Source organism: Budorcas taxicolor, chromosome 15 (assembly GCF_023091745.1).
Source record: "Budorcas taxicolor isolate Tak-1 chromosome 15, Takin1.1, whole genome shotgun sequence".
Classification (NCBI taxonomy): Eukaryota; Metazoa; Chordata; class Mammalia; order Artiodactyla; family Bovidae; genus Budorcas; species Budorcas taxicolor.
Genome location: NC_068924.1, coordinates 74706018 through 74721511, shown reverse-complemented (window position 1 = coordinate 74721511; position 15494 = coordinate 74706018). Strand labels below are relative to the sequence as shown.

General features: G+C 39.5%; 1 protein-coding gene across 5 annotated transcripts in view; it reads left to right on the top strand.

The window, feature by feature from the left end:
• CKAP5 (cytoskeleton associated protein 5) overlaps positions 1–15494 on the top strand; it is a 96240-nt gene that overhangs the window by 16350 nt on the left and 64396 nt on the right. Inside the window, exon 1 of one of the 5 annotated variants that reach the window (XM_052652257.1) lies at positions 4857–4892. The exons of the other annotated variants lie outside the window; for them this stretch is intronic. The gene's annotated coding sequence lies outside the window, so the exon portion shown is untranslated. Of the gene's footprint in view, positions 1–4856; positions 4893–15494 lie in introns of those variants that run through there. 5 annotated transcript variants of the gene reach the window in all.

Sequence of the window (15494 nt, the reverse complement as noted above, 5' to 3'; positions counted from 1 at the left end):
ATAAAATTAAACATGCACTTACCATATCACCGATTTTTCCCACTCCTGGATATTTGCCCAAGAGAAATGAAAAGTTATGTTCATATGAAAATTTGTAGCAGTTTGGGGTTATTTTTTTTTCTTTTCTTTTCTTTGCAAGTACTAAAAACTGTAAACAGTCCACATGTCCTTCAGCTGGTAAATGGATGAATAGAATGTTAGATCATACAAGGGAGTGTTGCTCAGCAAGAAAGTGAAACTACTGATATGTGAAAAACATGGATAATCTCAGTTCTACTAAGTGAACAAAGCCAGACTCAAAAGACTACATACTATATGGTTCTCTTTATGTGACAAAACCAAACCTGTAGGAACAGAATACTGATGAGTGATGGTCTGGGGGAGAGAGGTTAATTACAAAGAGGCACAAGAAAGTTTGCGGGGCTTGTAGAGATGTTCCTGACTATGGTGATGGATACATGACTATATTTCTGTCAGGGTGCATAGAACTGTGTACTAAAGAGTGAAGTTTAAACTAACACAACATTGTAAATCAACTGTACTCCAAGACAGAATTTTTAAAAGTAAATTTTAGTATATGTAAGTTAAACTAAAGAATTTTAGTATATGTAAGTTATACGAGATGGCTGGATGGCATCACTGACTTGATGGACGTGAGTCTGAGTGAACTGCAGGAATTAATGATGGACAGGGAAGCCTGGCGTGCTGCGATTCATGGGGTCGCAAAGAGTTGGACACGACTGAGCGACTGAACTGAACTGAAACCTGATTTAAAAGCTCTTGAGTTGGAGGACCTCTTCTCCCTCTAATCCTCAGTTAACTTCTGACAGCTAGGAAGAACACAGGGAGCAGTCAGTGGGAAGGGGCTATTCATTTGCTTTTTAGTGGAGGAATGTGATAGAAAAGGCAGACAGTTTTGTTGAATGTTATGTACTTTATTTACTACTTACCGTTCAGCAATTAATTCTAGGCACTTTTTAAGTATAAGAAACTTAACTCATTTAATTCTCCTAATTAACCCAGTAAGGTAAAAAATTCCTTATTTTACAAATAGAAAACAGAAGCACAAAGAGGTAAGAGTTTTTGTCTAAAACCACACAGCTAATAAATGGCACAGCCAGGATTTGAACTAAGCATTCTGGCTCCAGAGTCCTCGCTCTTAATCACTAGCTTGGCCTCTTCCCTTCACTGAATATGATGTAATAAAGAATTCCAGTTAATGCTTAAAACTTTCCCCCCTTCACTCTGGCTATATGTAAATAAATATTTTCCTTAATCTGTGCTTGATTTGTTTCAGGAAAAAACGTTACAATGAAGAAGGATTTTTTAAAAGCACAAGAAATACCACCTTTCTGATAAATGAATTATCATTTTCCCATATTCTCTTCCATATATACTGTTTGTTGAATCATTTCCTAAACAGTTTCAACTTTGCCCTGGAGAATACTTCTTTCTGGTAATTTGTTGAATTGTGAAGGTTTTACATGTCCAGTTTAGTCTCTTCGTGGTTTGTAGAAAAAAGGCCGCAATAACCGAAATATTTGGGGCTGTGACATTTGGTGAGATATCTAATTATTATTCAGGAATATTTATATAAAATGTCTTTGCTTTGGGACAAAATATATAAATCTGATTGTACTGAGTTGTACAGTCAATGGATTTTTTTCTCTCTAAATTTTTAATTCAGTAATAAGTGCAGCACAGGGTATTATCCATTTGTATGTGAACGTGCACATGTATACTCACTGCACTAGGCTTATTGAAGTTACCTGGACTCCTTTGTCAAAATAAGTGTTGGTCATATCTTTTGTATAAATATTTACTGAGCATTCATTTGGTATCACATACTGGGAAAAAAGATGAGATACATTCCAGCCGTTGCCTTGAGGTGCTCACAATCTAGTGGGAAGGCTGATCTACTACATTGCTCTCAGAACAGTGTGATAAGCTTGATACAGATAGAATGAAAGAAGGTCTTAATTACCTAATTCAAAAGTATCATTCATAGTTAAATGCACTTTGAAATGAGGTGTTTTTTTTTTTTCCAATTCAAAATCAGACTGTTCTAATCGGAATCAGTTTCTCTTCATGGCAACCTTAGCCTAGAATTTTCTAAGACCTTCAGAATAAGGGTAACCTGGGTCTGCTCCATATTAGAGCAGTCTTTGTGCCTGTCCTTTGGAATTTAAATTTCCACTTGAACTATTTGGGGTGGAAGATGTTCGGGCACTTATGAATGGTCTTTTGTTGTTGTTCTTTAGGCACTAAGTCTTGTCCAACTCTTTTGTGACCCCCTGAACTGTAGCTCACCAGGCTCCTCTGTCCATGGAATTTCCCAGGCAAGAATATTGGAGTGGGTTGCCATTTCCTTCTTCAGAGGATCTTTCTGACCCAGGGACTGAACCTGTATCCCCTGCATTGGCAGATAGATTCTTTACCACTGAGCTACCAGGGAAGCCATAAATGGTCTTTGGCTTTACTAAATTGATTCCTTTATAGGTTTAGGGGTAATTTTAATATGCCAAAGCTGAAACTCCAGTACTTTGGCCACCTCATGCGAAGAGTTGACTCATTGGAAAAGACTCTGATGCTGGGAGGGATTGGGGGCAGGAGGAAAAGGGAACGACAGAGGATGAGATGGCTGGATGGCATCACTGACTCGATGGATGTGAGTTTGAGAGAACTCCGGGAGATGGTGATGGACAGGGAGGCCTGGCGTGCTGCGATTCATGGGGTCGCAAAGAGTCAGACATGGCTGAGTGACTGAACTGAACTGAAGGTTTTAATAAGGTATGTTTATTTATCAAGATTAGATGAAGGTACGCTGGGCTGGATGACTTAGGAGCTGGAATCAAGATTGCCGGGAGAAATATCAACCTCAGATATGCAGATGATACCACTTTAATGGCAGAAAGTGAAGAGGAACTAAAGAGCCTCTTGATGAAGGTGAGAGAGGAGAGTGAAAAAGCTGTCTTAAAATTCAACTTTCAAAAAACGAAGATCATGGCACCCGGTCCTATCACTTCATGGCAAATAGATGGGGAAAAAGTGGAAAGAGTGTCAGATTTCATTTTCTTGGGCTCTAAAATCAACACGGACAGTGACTGCAGTCACAAAATTAAAAGACACTTGCTCCTTGGAAGAAAAGCTGTTAAAAAGCAGAGACATCACTTTGCTGACAAAGATCCGTGTAGTCAAAGCTATAATTTTTTCTAGTAGTCATGTGTGGATGTGAGAGTTGGATCAAAAAGAAGACTGAGCACCAAAGAATTGATGCTTTCAAACTGGTGTTGGAGAAGACTCTTGAGAGTCCCTTGGACAGCAGGGAGATCAAATCAGTCAATCCTAAAAGAAATCAATCCTGAATAATTATTGGAAGGACTGGTGCTGAAGCTGAAGCTCCAGTACTTTGGCTACCTTATTTGAAGGCTGACTCATTGGAAAAGACCCTGATGCTGGATAAGATTGAGGGCAAGAGGAGAAGGGGAGGACAGAGGATAAGATGGTTGGATGGCATCACTGTCTCAATGGACATGCTGCTGCTGCTAAGTCGCTTCAGTCGTGTCCGACTCTGTGCAGTCCCATAGACGGCAGCCCACCAGGCTCCCCCGTCCCTGGGATCCTCCAGGCAAGAACACTGGAGTGGGTTGCCATTTCCTTCTCCAATGCGTGAAAGTGAAAAGTGAAAGTGAAGTCGCTCAGCATGAGTTTGAACAAATTCAGGGAGAAGGTGGAGAACTGGCATGCTGCATTTCATGGGGTCGCAAAGAGTCGAACACAACTTAGTGACTGAACAACAACAATACAGGCTTAATAAACACAGAGATCTCTTTCCTGACAGTATAAAGGAGACACAAAATGCATACAAACCTTGTAAGTTGAGGATGAGGAAAAATTCCTCCTATGAAAAGAAATTTAAAATTCTTTAATAACCTACAGAGAGGTCAGAGACCATTACTTAACTCCCTGAGATTTTAGTCCAGTTTCTACTACAGTTTTCTCAAGAACTCTTCATATTACGTGGGCTTCCCTGGTGGCTCAGATGGTAAAGACTCCACCTGCAATGCAGGAGTCCCAGGTTTAATCCCTTGGTTTGGGAAGATCCCCTGGAGGAGGGCATGACAACCAATTCCAGTATTCTTGCCTGAGAATCCCATGGGCAGAGGAGCCTGGTGGACTACAATCCATGGGGTCGCAGAGTGGGACACGACTGAAGCGACTTGGCATGCGCACATACCCATCTTCTATCGTCTAGGATTCCTCGTTGTACCGAAGAGAAGGAAGTCAGTGAAAGGGTGAGGTGAAGCAATGCAGGCTCTCAGAATTCTTTTCTGTGCCTTTGAGTTGCCATTTGAAAAATGCTAACTGCTCGAGTTAATAAGCAGTTAGTGGAATAAGCCACTAACATAATGGGGGCTATATATTTACCCTGATGCTTTGACTGTTTCCTGCCGCAATTTTTTTCACCCCTGAAGGAGGCATTAAGATGTGATAGTAAGAACAGGTCACCTCCTTTGTTTCTGGAACATTATCTGTGTTGCCTCACACAAAAAAAGAGGCCCATACCTAACCGAGGTAGAGTGTGCCTAGTTGGCCCTTCATTAGCGTCTTGCCTTGAAAGCCCTGTGGGATGGAAGGAGAGCCCAGTCCTCTGAGCACAGGCATGTGCGGCCCCTTTAAGCCGTCAGTGTGTGCCGGGCGGGGGCTGGGGCCGGGGCGGGGGCCGGGGTGGGGCGGGCACTCTGACACAGCGCTCTGGGCCCCGCCCCCGAGGAGGCGTTTCCCAGCGGCCCTCCGCGCCAATGCTGCCGCTGCCACCGCCCCCGCCCGCCCGGTATTCCTGCTGATTCCGCCTCGAACCGTAGGGCTGCGACCTCTCCCTGCCGGGGAGCGTAAGTGTCAAACTGCGGGCGAGGGTCAAGCATCCCGCGCCCATGGCGGAAGTCCTGGTGGACTGTACAGGGGACTTTACTGGCCTATCAGAGGCTAAGGCGGCGAAAGAGCGTAAACAATGCCGGCTGCAGTGAGCTAAAGCCTGGGGCATCTGCTCTACTTCTGGGTGGTGACAGCGGTCCTAGGGTGCTGGTTTGGATATGCAGTGGTTGAGCTGTGCCCACAGCCTAGCTTTGCTCCAGTCTGGTTCCTGCTTGAAATGAGAGGATTGCTTTTGCCCAGTATAATCCCGCTAAGCTAGATGGGTGGAGCTGGAATCTAGGGTCCTGGGCCTTGGGTCCTTAGCCTGGTATTTGGAGACCTGGCAAACTCTTGAGATGAGTAAGCATTAGATTTTCAGCTATCTTGGTACAACTGAGCAGTAACTCTCAAAGTTGACCTAATTCACAGCCAGGTTTAGCTTTCTGTCTCCCCAGAGGCCTGTGTTGCTATTGAATCCCCCACTTTGGGAGACACTGACAGTGATCAGCTATTGAAGAGAGTCCAGTTAACCTTTCCCACTGATATGAATAGCAGAATGTGAAAGAGTCTGCTCTTTTGCTCCACTCTGAAGGATTTGGTGGGAGGCCACCATCCCAGGACTAGTACAGCAAGCCCACCCAAGTTTGTTGAGATAACCTACTAGAGGAGCAGTTCCCATTTCTGGCCCCATATGCAAAATACTCCAATAAGAGGGTAACACTTGTCCTTGTTAATGAGAATTACCTGGAGGCAGCGCAGTTTTTTTAAGTTAGAGGGGAAGTTTTGTCATTTTTGTTACTGGCTACTTAAGTGATGAGATTTTGTCTGGCTTGGCCAAGTAATACATTTAAAATTTTTCTATGACAGTTACATAATTGTTATACTTCTTTAATCCAGTTGTCCTTCTTAGACATGGTTTGAGTAAAGATTTCTGGGCATGTATGTGTATTTTGTCTTATCTTTGTTTTATAATTTCCTTTTTTTTTTTTTTTTTTGAAGTAAGTTCACATCATTCTTTATTAATCGTTCAGAGGGGTTTCTTTTTGAGTGGGGAGGATTTTTCCTCAGACTTCCCTCAGACTCATTCTACGCTTCTGCGGTAGCATTTCCTTAGACAGAAGTCAGGAGTCCAGGAATGGTAATCAGATCCAGATCTCTTGTATCGTGATAGTGAAGAACTTTTGTAGGTCAAGAATTTGGGAGCTAGCCATAAAATAGTTTCACTGCCATACCGTTTTCCCAAGTCGGAAGCTAAAACAGTATGTTTGGTAGCTGTATAAATGTTCTTATTAGCTGTCATAGTGCAGGAATTTAAAGTAAAAGGACCCTATACATGGACCCTTGAGTGAAGGGGAAGAATGGTGGACTGAGAAATAGGAGATACAGGTTCTGCCCCCAGGTCTAACATTACTGGTATTACTGATGACTTTCTCTCTCAGTGCCTTGCTTTTAGCTGGTTCATGAAAGAAAATGCATAGACTGCTGGGGTCTGTATACTAATGATAGTACATAATGCACATTTAATATTTAATTGGACACTAAACTGAAATCCGTTTTAAGTTCAGAGTTTATTCTAAGTTGTGGCCTTATGTGTGACTTTGGAAACATTTCCTAACCTCTGGTCTAAAAATAAATAATTACATATAAACATTCTTCAGCAATAGTGTGAACTATACGGTATTTGAGCTCTTTAGAAGACATTTTTAGGTACAACAGTGGTATTAAAATTATAATATTTCTGTAGAACAGATTTAGTTTGCCTCTGTTTTAGACTAGGGTAAAAACAGCGTGCTGAGTAATTTGAAGTTTCTGAGTATTTGTAGTATGAACTAGCTTGAATGAACCATGATGATAATGAACTTGAAATTTCTGAGTATTCGTAGTATGGACTAACTTGAATGAACCATAGCAAACATCATATATAGGTCAAATTAATTTTATTAATGCTTCTCTTTGTTGGCAGTGTTATGCACTCTTAAAACATCAAACCTTGCTATGTAATGAAGACTTGGTTTCCTGTTTATAAAATCCAGAGCCCTCTGTTCATTCCTGGTACCACATTTCCACCCACTTGAATTTCAAATCTAAAACCAAACTCATCATATTCTTAACTTCTCCTCCACTCCCCCTAAACAAACAACTCTCAGAACTTTCTTCTGGCATGTTTCTGTCATTAGCACCACTGTTCTCCGAGTCACGTAGACTGGAGCCTCCTACTAGATTTTTTTCCCAACTCCCACATCCTTAGTTGCCAAGGCTTGCTGATTCTGTTTCTTTAATGTAACTCCCTTCAGTCTCCTCTGCTCATCCTTTCCATTCCTAGGAGTTCTGGCTTCTATTTAGCTTTGTCCTCGAGTACTGCAATAATTTCTGGTCAGGACTCTACTTTCTTTCCCTTCCAATTCATTCTACATAGATTTATCTTTCTGAAGTGGATAGGATCGTGTCGTTGCTGCTTTGGGTCATCAGCATCCTCTGTTGTTTATATTCAGGATTATACATGATCTGGCCCCAGTCTATCTTTCTGGTCTATGTTAAGTGGAGCCATTTAGTGTTCCCTAAACATGCTTAGTACTTTTCTACTTCCAAGACTTTGCGTTTCTCATTTTCTCAGCTTCAATATCTCTTCTCCACTCCTGGTTCCATTTTTGTTTTTTGTTAATCTACCTGTAATTTATTACTGAGCTCAGATGTCATCCTTTCTATAAAATTTTTCACTGACCATGCCTTACTCACTGGCAGTTGATCCTACCTTTGATCTCCCTAACCCTAATTTGTCTCTTGCTTATAGGGCACTTTCCACATATACTACACTTTGTATTATGGTTGTTTGGAATTGTGGGGTTTTTTTTTACTTTTTATTTTATATTGGAGTGTAGCCAATTAACAGTGTTGTGCTAGTTTCAAGTGGATATGGTTATTTGTTTAGGTTCTACTTTTACTCCTGTGAACCCGTTGAACCATCGTGGTTTGCCCAGAGGGAAATTCATTGAGTGAATACTTAAGGTAAAATTGGAGAATTAGATCCTGTTATCAGAAAGGAGTCTAACCATTATAGCCAGGCCATGCAAGTGTAAAATGATTGGCAGCTTTTACAAATCACTCATCTCCCAAGGACTTCTTTTTAAGTAAAACTTTGTTAGGTTTTGTTGTTGTTGTTGTTTTATCAGTTTTAGTAAGATATATAATTTATATACCATTCACCCATTTTTAAAGTGTACAATTCAATCACTTTCAGTATATTCGTAAATTTGTGCAACCATCAACACAATTTTAGAACATTTTTCATTACCCCCAAAAGAAACCCCACCCTCCTTCACACTTTTCTAATATTCCCAAACACTCTAGTCGTAGGTAACCACTCATCCAGTTTCTGTCTCTGTAGATTTGCCTGTTCTGAACATTTCATAGAAATTTACCATCTTAAGCATTTTTAAATGTACAAGTCAATGGCATTAAATGCATTTGTAATGTTGTGTAGCCCCCACCATCCATCTCCATAATTCTTCTCCTTGTAGAACTGAAACTTTATACCCATTAACAGTAACTCCTCATTCCCCTCTCCTTGCATCTGCTGGCAACAATCATTCCACCTTCTATTTCTACGATTTTGGTTACTCTGAAAAGAGCAGGGGCATTACTTTGCTGATGAAGGTCGGGTAGTCAAAGCTGTGGTTTTCCCAGTAGTCACGTATAAATGTGAGAGTTGGACCACAAAGAAGGCTGAGTGCTGAGGAATTAATGCTTTTGAACTGTGGTGTTGGAGAAGACTTGAGAATCCCTTGGACTGCAAGGAGGTCCAACGAGTCCATCCTAAAGGAAATCAACCCTGACTATTCATTGAAAGGACTGATTCTGAAGCTGAAGCTCCAATACTTTGGCCACCTGATGCGAAGAGCCGACTCACTGAAAAGACCCTGATGCTGGGAAAGATTGAAGGCAGGAGGAGAAGGGGACAACAGAGGATGAGATGGCTGGATCGCATCACCAACTTGATGCACATGAGTGTGGGTGAACTCTGGGAGTTGGTGATGGACAGGGAGGCCTGGCGTGCTGCGATTCATGGGGTCGCAGTCGGACACGACTGAGCGACTGAACTGAACTGAACTGAATGTTCAGTAGTATTGAACTTCTTCTCGTGTGCTTATTAGCCTTTTGTCTGTCTTCTTTGGATAGGTGTCTAATCAAGTTCTTTGCCCACTTTTTAATCATGTTGTTTGCCTGTTTTTGAGTTTTAGGGATTCTTTATAGTACCTCATTTTTATCATTGAATCATATTCTATTCTATGGATTTACCACATTTTATTTATCTGTTTATCAGTGGATAGAGATTTGGGTGGTTTCCACTCTTAGCTATTATGAAGGTTAATTTGGTTTTATTTGCTGTGTGTTTTGAAAATAGCACTACATTTCTTGGAAGAGATCATTTAGACCTTTAGATTGTGCGACTTTTCGTGAAATTATTGGTTTATTTTATACATATTTCATTTTATGAACTCTGAGGGTCCTCTGCATTACTTCCTGAATATGTTCTGAATGTTCCTAAGGCCTGTCTGATAATGGTTAGTTAAAATGTGCAGATAGAGGCAAAGTTTAAAACAAGTGGCCACTTTAATGACCTTTTTCCTACCCTCCCACAAACATTCTAGAATTGTAGTTATAAGTTTGAAACTAGTATGAACTGTAGATTATAGTCTACTACTCTTGGTTTTTTGATCAATTTCAAGGGAAGATTTTCTTTTTCAACTGGTAGAATCAATACTCAGTGGAATAAGTATTGTGAATAACCCCAAATTATAATTAAAACTGTAGTTATTTCTTATGCAAACACAAGTGAACAGTATTTGAGACCCAGCTAGGTGGTTAGCTTGATTATTTGGCAGCTGCTGATCAGGGATGATTCCCCCTTACCAACTAACTGTATTTTAAATTTCTCTAAATTACCTTAAGTCCTTTGAAGGCAAATAAACTTGTCTTTCACATATACTCCTATTTGCTGTTTATATTTTTATTGAGTTAGGTAAACATCAAAATAACTCTTATTATTTATACTGTTTGAATAGATACAGGGTGAATAGATTTCACTGTAGATCATATAGAAACCATAAGTCCTGGAAAATTCACCAAACTAAGAATCAAGAAGTCTCCTCTAGACCATTCTCCTCCACCCAGGTGACCTTTGGTGGGACACTGAACCTCTTTTCCCCCCAGGTATAGAAAGAGGATAAAGATGCTTTACTTATTTATTTAAGCCTCGTGAAAAGAGAGATTAATGAGACAAAAAGCTTTTGCTCAAGAGAATCTTATGGTTGAGTAAGAAAGAGTTACCTAAGAATAATATTAAAAAAAGAAAGAAAATAAACCTGAAAAAAGAGGATAATGATGCTTTATTTATTTATTTGAACCTTGTGGGGATAGAGATTAATAAGACAAAAAGCTTTTGCTCAAGAGTATCTTACTGTTTAGTAAGAAAGAGCCACATAACTAAAAATAATATAAAAAAGGAAAGAAAACCCAAATGAGATAGTATACTTGCATTTACATTATGAAATACATAGAAGATGAATGATTATAAAAATACCTGTAAAAGATAAAGTGCCACTTAAGTATTGGATGGGTGTTAGCTGTTATTTTAACAAGGGACTTTGAGATGAGTGTAAGCAGTGCCCTAAAGTCTTTGATCATAGAATTTGAAAGGTTGTAGACTAACAGATTTTAACCTGTGTTAGAATTTAGGGACTCTGTACATTTATATGGAAAAATAATTACATCTTATTTTCAGTAACCTTTTAACTGAAATTTTGACATTTTCTTCAGTTAATAATGTAGACAATAAACTACAGTAATATTAGAACATATACCTCTGTCACCAATAGAAATCATATCTGTAGTCATATATAAAAATATTTTTATTCATCATAACTTCAGAATTATAATAGTTATTAATATGCTGCTGTATTTTATTTAATGTATTAATATAGAAACCCATATACTCACATTTCAAAATACTTTGATATTAATACTGTATTTCAACATGACAGATTTAATATAATCATGTGTCTTATGCATTAAGCAATATTCTAAGGTGCTTGTAGACTTGCTCTTTTAATGCTATACAATTCCAAAATAAAGTCGACTGTAATTTAGAAATGAGATAAATATTTTCAAATTTGGAATGCCAAATACTGATAATGATAGTAAATTGCTAGCGTTTATTGAGCCAAATACCTAGTGTAACAGCTTTACATGTACTGACTCGTTTAATCCACACAGTCCTCTGAGGTGTGCACTGTTACTCCCACTTCACACACAAGCATGCTGAGGCAGTGTACATTTGGGTAAGTAACTTACCTAAGGTCTCAACCTTAAGTTAGTGGTGATTTTGAAGATGCAGAATTCCTTTTCTTTTTTGTAAATTTAGATTTGCAGGTAGAAATTGAAAGTAACAGAGTTTCCCTCAAGTAACAAAAACTCCAATTTGATAAGACTGTTTACCCCATTTTAGATTATTGTGATTTTTTTGTTTTGGTTTTTTTCCCCCAGCAGACATTAACTGATCATTTTATATATCCAACACTATACATGTGGACTAAGGTTCTATAGATTATGGTTTCTAAACTGGAAACATCTAAACTCTAACCTGGGGCTCTTCTCACTATACACTCTTCCTCAGTACTGTTCATCCACCCCTTGTGCATGTTACTCAGTCCTGTCCAACTCTTTGCGATCCATGGACTGTAGCCTGCTAGGCTCCTCTGTCCATGGAATTCTCCAGGCCAGAATACTAGAGTGGGTAGCCATTCCCTTCTCCAGGGGATCTTCCCAACCCAGGGATCGGACCCAGGTCTCCCACATTGCAGCAGATTCTTTACCATTTGAGCCACACAGATAACTCCTAACTAAATTTTTATCTCCAGACCAGTTCTCCCTCTTGAGCACCAGGCTTGAATTTCCAACTGCTTTCCACATCTACCCTTGTCTAATGTACATCTCAAACACAGGTTATCCAAAGCTTCATCTTTATCCTGATTTTAGACCCCTACAGTTCAGTTCAGTTCAGTTCAGTTGCTCAGTCGTGTCCGACTCTGCAACCCCATGAATCGCAGCACGCCAGGCCTCCCTGTCCATCACCAACTCCCGCAGTTTACTCAGACTCACATCCATCGAGTCCGTGATGCCATCCAGCCATCTCATCCTCTGTCGTCCCCTTCTCCTCCTGCCCCCAATCCCTCCCAGCATCAGAGTCTTTTCCAATGAGTCAACTCTTTGCATGAGGTGGCCAAAGTACTGGAGCTTCAGCTTTAGCATCATTCCTTCCAAAGAAATCCCAGGGCTGATCTCCTTCAGAATGGACTGGTTGGATCTCCTTGCAGTCCAAGGGAGTCTCAAGAGCCTTCTCCAACACCACAGTTCAAACGCATCAATTCTTCGGCGCTCAGCCTTCTTCACAGTCCAACTCTCACACCCGTACATGACCACAGGAAAAACCATAGCCTTGACTAGACGGACCTTAGTTAGCAAAGTAATGTCTCTTCTTTTGAATATACTATCTAGGTTGGTCATAACTTTTCTTCCAAGGAGTAAGCGTCTTTTAATTTCATGGCTGCAGTCATCATCTGCAGTGATTTTGGAGCCCCCCAAAATAAAGTCTGACACTGTTTCTACTGTTTTCCCCTCTATTTCCCATGAAGTGATGGGACCGGATGCCATGATCTTCGTTTTCTGAATGTTGAGCTTTAAGCCAACTTTTTCACTCTCCCCTTTCACTTTCATCAAGAGGCTGTTTAGCTTCTCTTCACTTTCTGCCATAAGGGTGGTGTCATCTGCATATCTGAGGTGATTGATATTTCTCCCGGCAATCTTGATTCCAGCTTGTGTTTCTTCCAGTCCAGCGTTTCTCATGATGTACTCTGCATAGAAGTTAAATAAGCAGAGTGACAATATACAGCCTTGACATACTCCTTTTCCTATTTGGAACCAGTCTGTTGTTCCATGTCCAGTTCTAACTGTTGCTTCCTGACCTGCATACAGATTTCTCAAGAGGCAGGTTAGGTGGTCTGGTATTCCATCTCTTTGAGAATTTTCCACAGTTTCTTGTGATCCACACAGTCAAAGGCTTTGGCATAGTCAAGAAAGCAGAAATAGATGTTTTTCTGGAACTCTCTTGCTTTTTCCATGATCCAGCGAATGTTGGCAATTTGATCTCTGGTTGCTCTGCCTTTTCTAAAACCAGCTTTGAACATCAGGGAGTTAGTCACTCAATAAAGACAGTTCTTGACATTCTTGGTCTCTCAGATCCATTCCCTTTTTTCTACCTGAGTTGCTACTGTTGTTAGTTCCAAGTTATCATCATCCTTCATTTAGATTAGTTTTCTGTTTTCCCTCTGTTGTTACTGCCTTCTAAGACATTCTTTATATTGCTTTTATATTTACATTATATAGTTTGAAAAATGCAAATTTGATACCTTATGAAATTTTCCTGTTTACAGTCCTTCAATCAAAGTCTCCCGCCTTTGGAATAAAGTCCAAATTTCCTAACGTCACTTACAGGACCTTCCAGGGTCTGATCTAGACTACCTTCCAGCCTTACTCTCTGTCCTCCCTTACTTTTCTTGTTGTATTTTATACATTAGCCTCACTCAACGTTTTTCAGTTCCTCAGAGCACCATAATAAAGGAAGTTAGAATAGATGTTATGGCAGTTTCTAAACACTTAACTCTGTTTCTGTACTTACCTTGGAATGATAAGGTTTTGTACCAGCATAAGTCTTTTGACCACAATTTTAGTAGATTTAAACTATAGTATACCACATGGGTGAATTTTACAAATGAAACATTGAATGAAAAAGGTAAGTTATACAGCAGTATAACATTTTCTAAGGCTCACAAGCAAGCACAGTTAATTTTGTTTAGGAATATGTGACCCACCACAGCAGAGAACCAAGCAAACTTCAGGAAAGTACTTCTTTGGGAAGAAGGATGGGGGTAGGAAAGAGTTGCGCTGGTGCAATAATATTGGTAGAGTTCTGATTTTTAATTGGATGGTAGGTCAGTGTATCAATTTTATTGTAATGCCTCCTAACACATATATTGTATACATTTTCTTAGATATATAAAAAATTATATTCTAAAATTAATTTTTAAATTAATTTTTAAATTAATTATGGAGAAAAATTAGTGAAGTCCTTTTTTTCTTAGTATATTAATCTGGGAAAAGATAAAGACAGAGCAGGAGTCTTCAGTGTCACATGAATACACAAAATACCGTATCCATTATTTCAGTGCCTGGGAAAGTTTTGGTATGAACCAAGCCTTTCCTTTGAATGGAAAGCAACAAAATCATAAATCAATAGTTTTTTTTAAACTGAGGCTACGAAGTAGTAGAAGCCATTTCAGAAAACTTAGCACAATGACACTATTTTATATGGTGCAGTTAGGTTGGATCACATTTTTCTTCATGTTTCAAAAAGGAACCAACAAGAAAAAAAAAAGGTATTGCGGTGAATTGACAGAATACCAACAACTGAATGTTGTTCACATTCTCTTGGTTGGAAAACGCTTTAAAAGCGCTCATTGACTGTTTCTCTTTGAAAATCAGTCATATAGGAAAGATTGCTTTTGCAGCTCAAACTTGTGCCAAGAAGATAACGTTAGAGGTTTTTAACCCAGGGTTGCATGTTAGACTCACCTGGGAACTTAAAAAAAATTTTTTTATTGATGTGAAATTCATGTAACATAAAATCAACCATTTTAAGTGAACAAGTCAATGGTATTTCACACATTGATAATGTTGTGCAACCACCATCTCTGTCTAGTCCCAAAACAGTAACATTTCTATCACATCACAGTAAAACTACTTATCCATTAAGCAATTTCTTCCCATTCTTCCTCTCTCTGCAACCCCTGGCAACCACTAATCTGAATCTGTCTCTATGGATTGATTCTGGATATTTCCTACGTATGGAATCGTGTGATATCAGACCTTTCATGTTTGGCTTCCTTTACTTAGCATCGTGTGTGTGACGTTTGTCCATGTTGTAATGTGTATCAGCAAGTACTTCATTCTCACCAATAGCTGAGTAATGGTCCATTGTGTGTACGTATCGGTTTGTTTATTCATCCACCAGTGGACATTGGGGCCAGCTTTTGGCATGTTCATGTGCTTGTTGGAGTAGCTGCTTTCAGCACTTGCAGCTCTTTTAGTTGCTGTGTAATATTATATCCAGTGAATATACCACTCTTCATTCTCTTTCTGATGAGTTTGTAAGGTGTTTTCAACATTTGACTTTTATAGCCAACATTGCTGTAAATGTCCTTATACAGGTCTTCTGGTGCAGTTGGCATCAGTTTCTAGGGTGTGTACCTAGTGATGGAGTTGCCAGATAGTAGAGAATGTGCATTTTCAAATTAAATAACATCATACTGTTCCCCAAACTCTTGTATTGTCTCACTGTTGCTTTATTAGCCTCCTCAAAGATTCTCTAACTCCTACTCTAAAACTCAGTGCTATTGTTTCACAGAGTCTTGGCAATTTTGAAGAGACGTCTTAATGAAAGTTTCATTTACTCTAATAAACTTTTA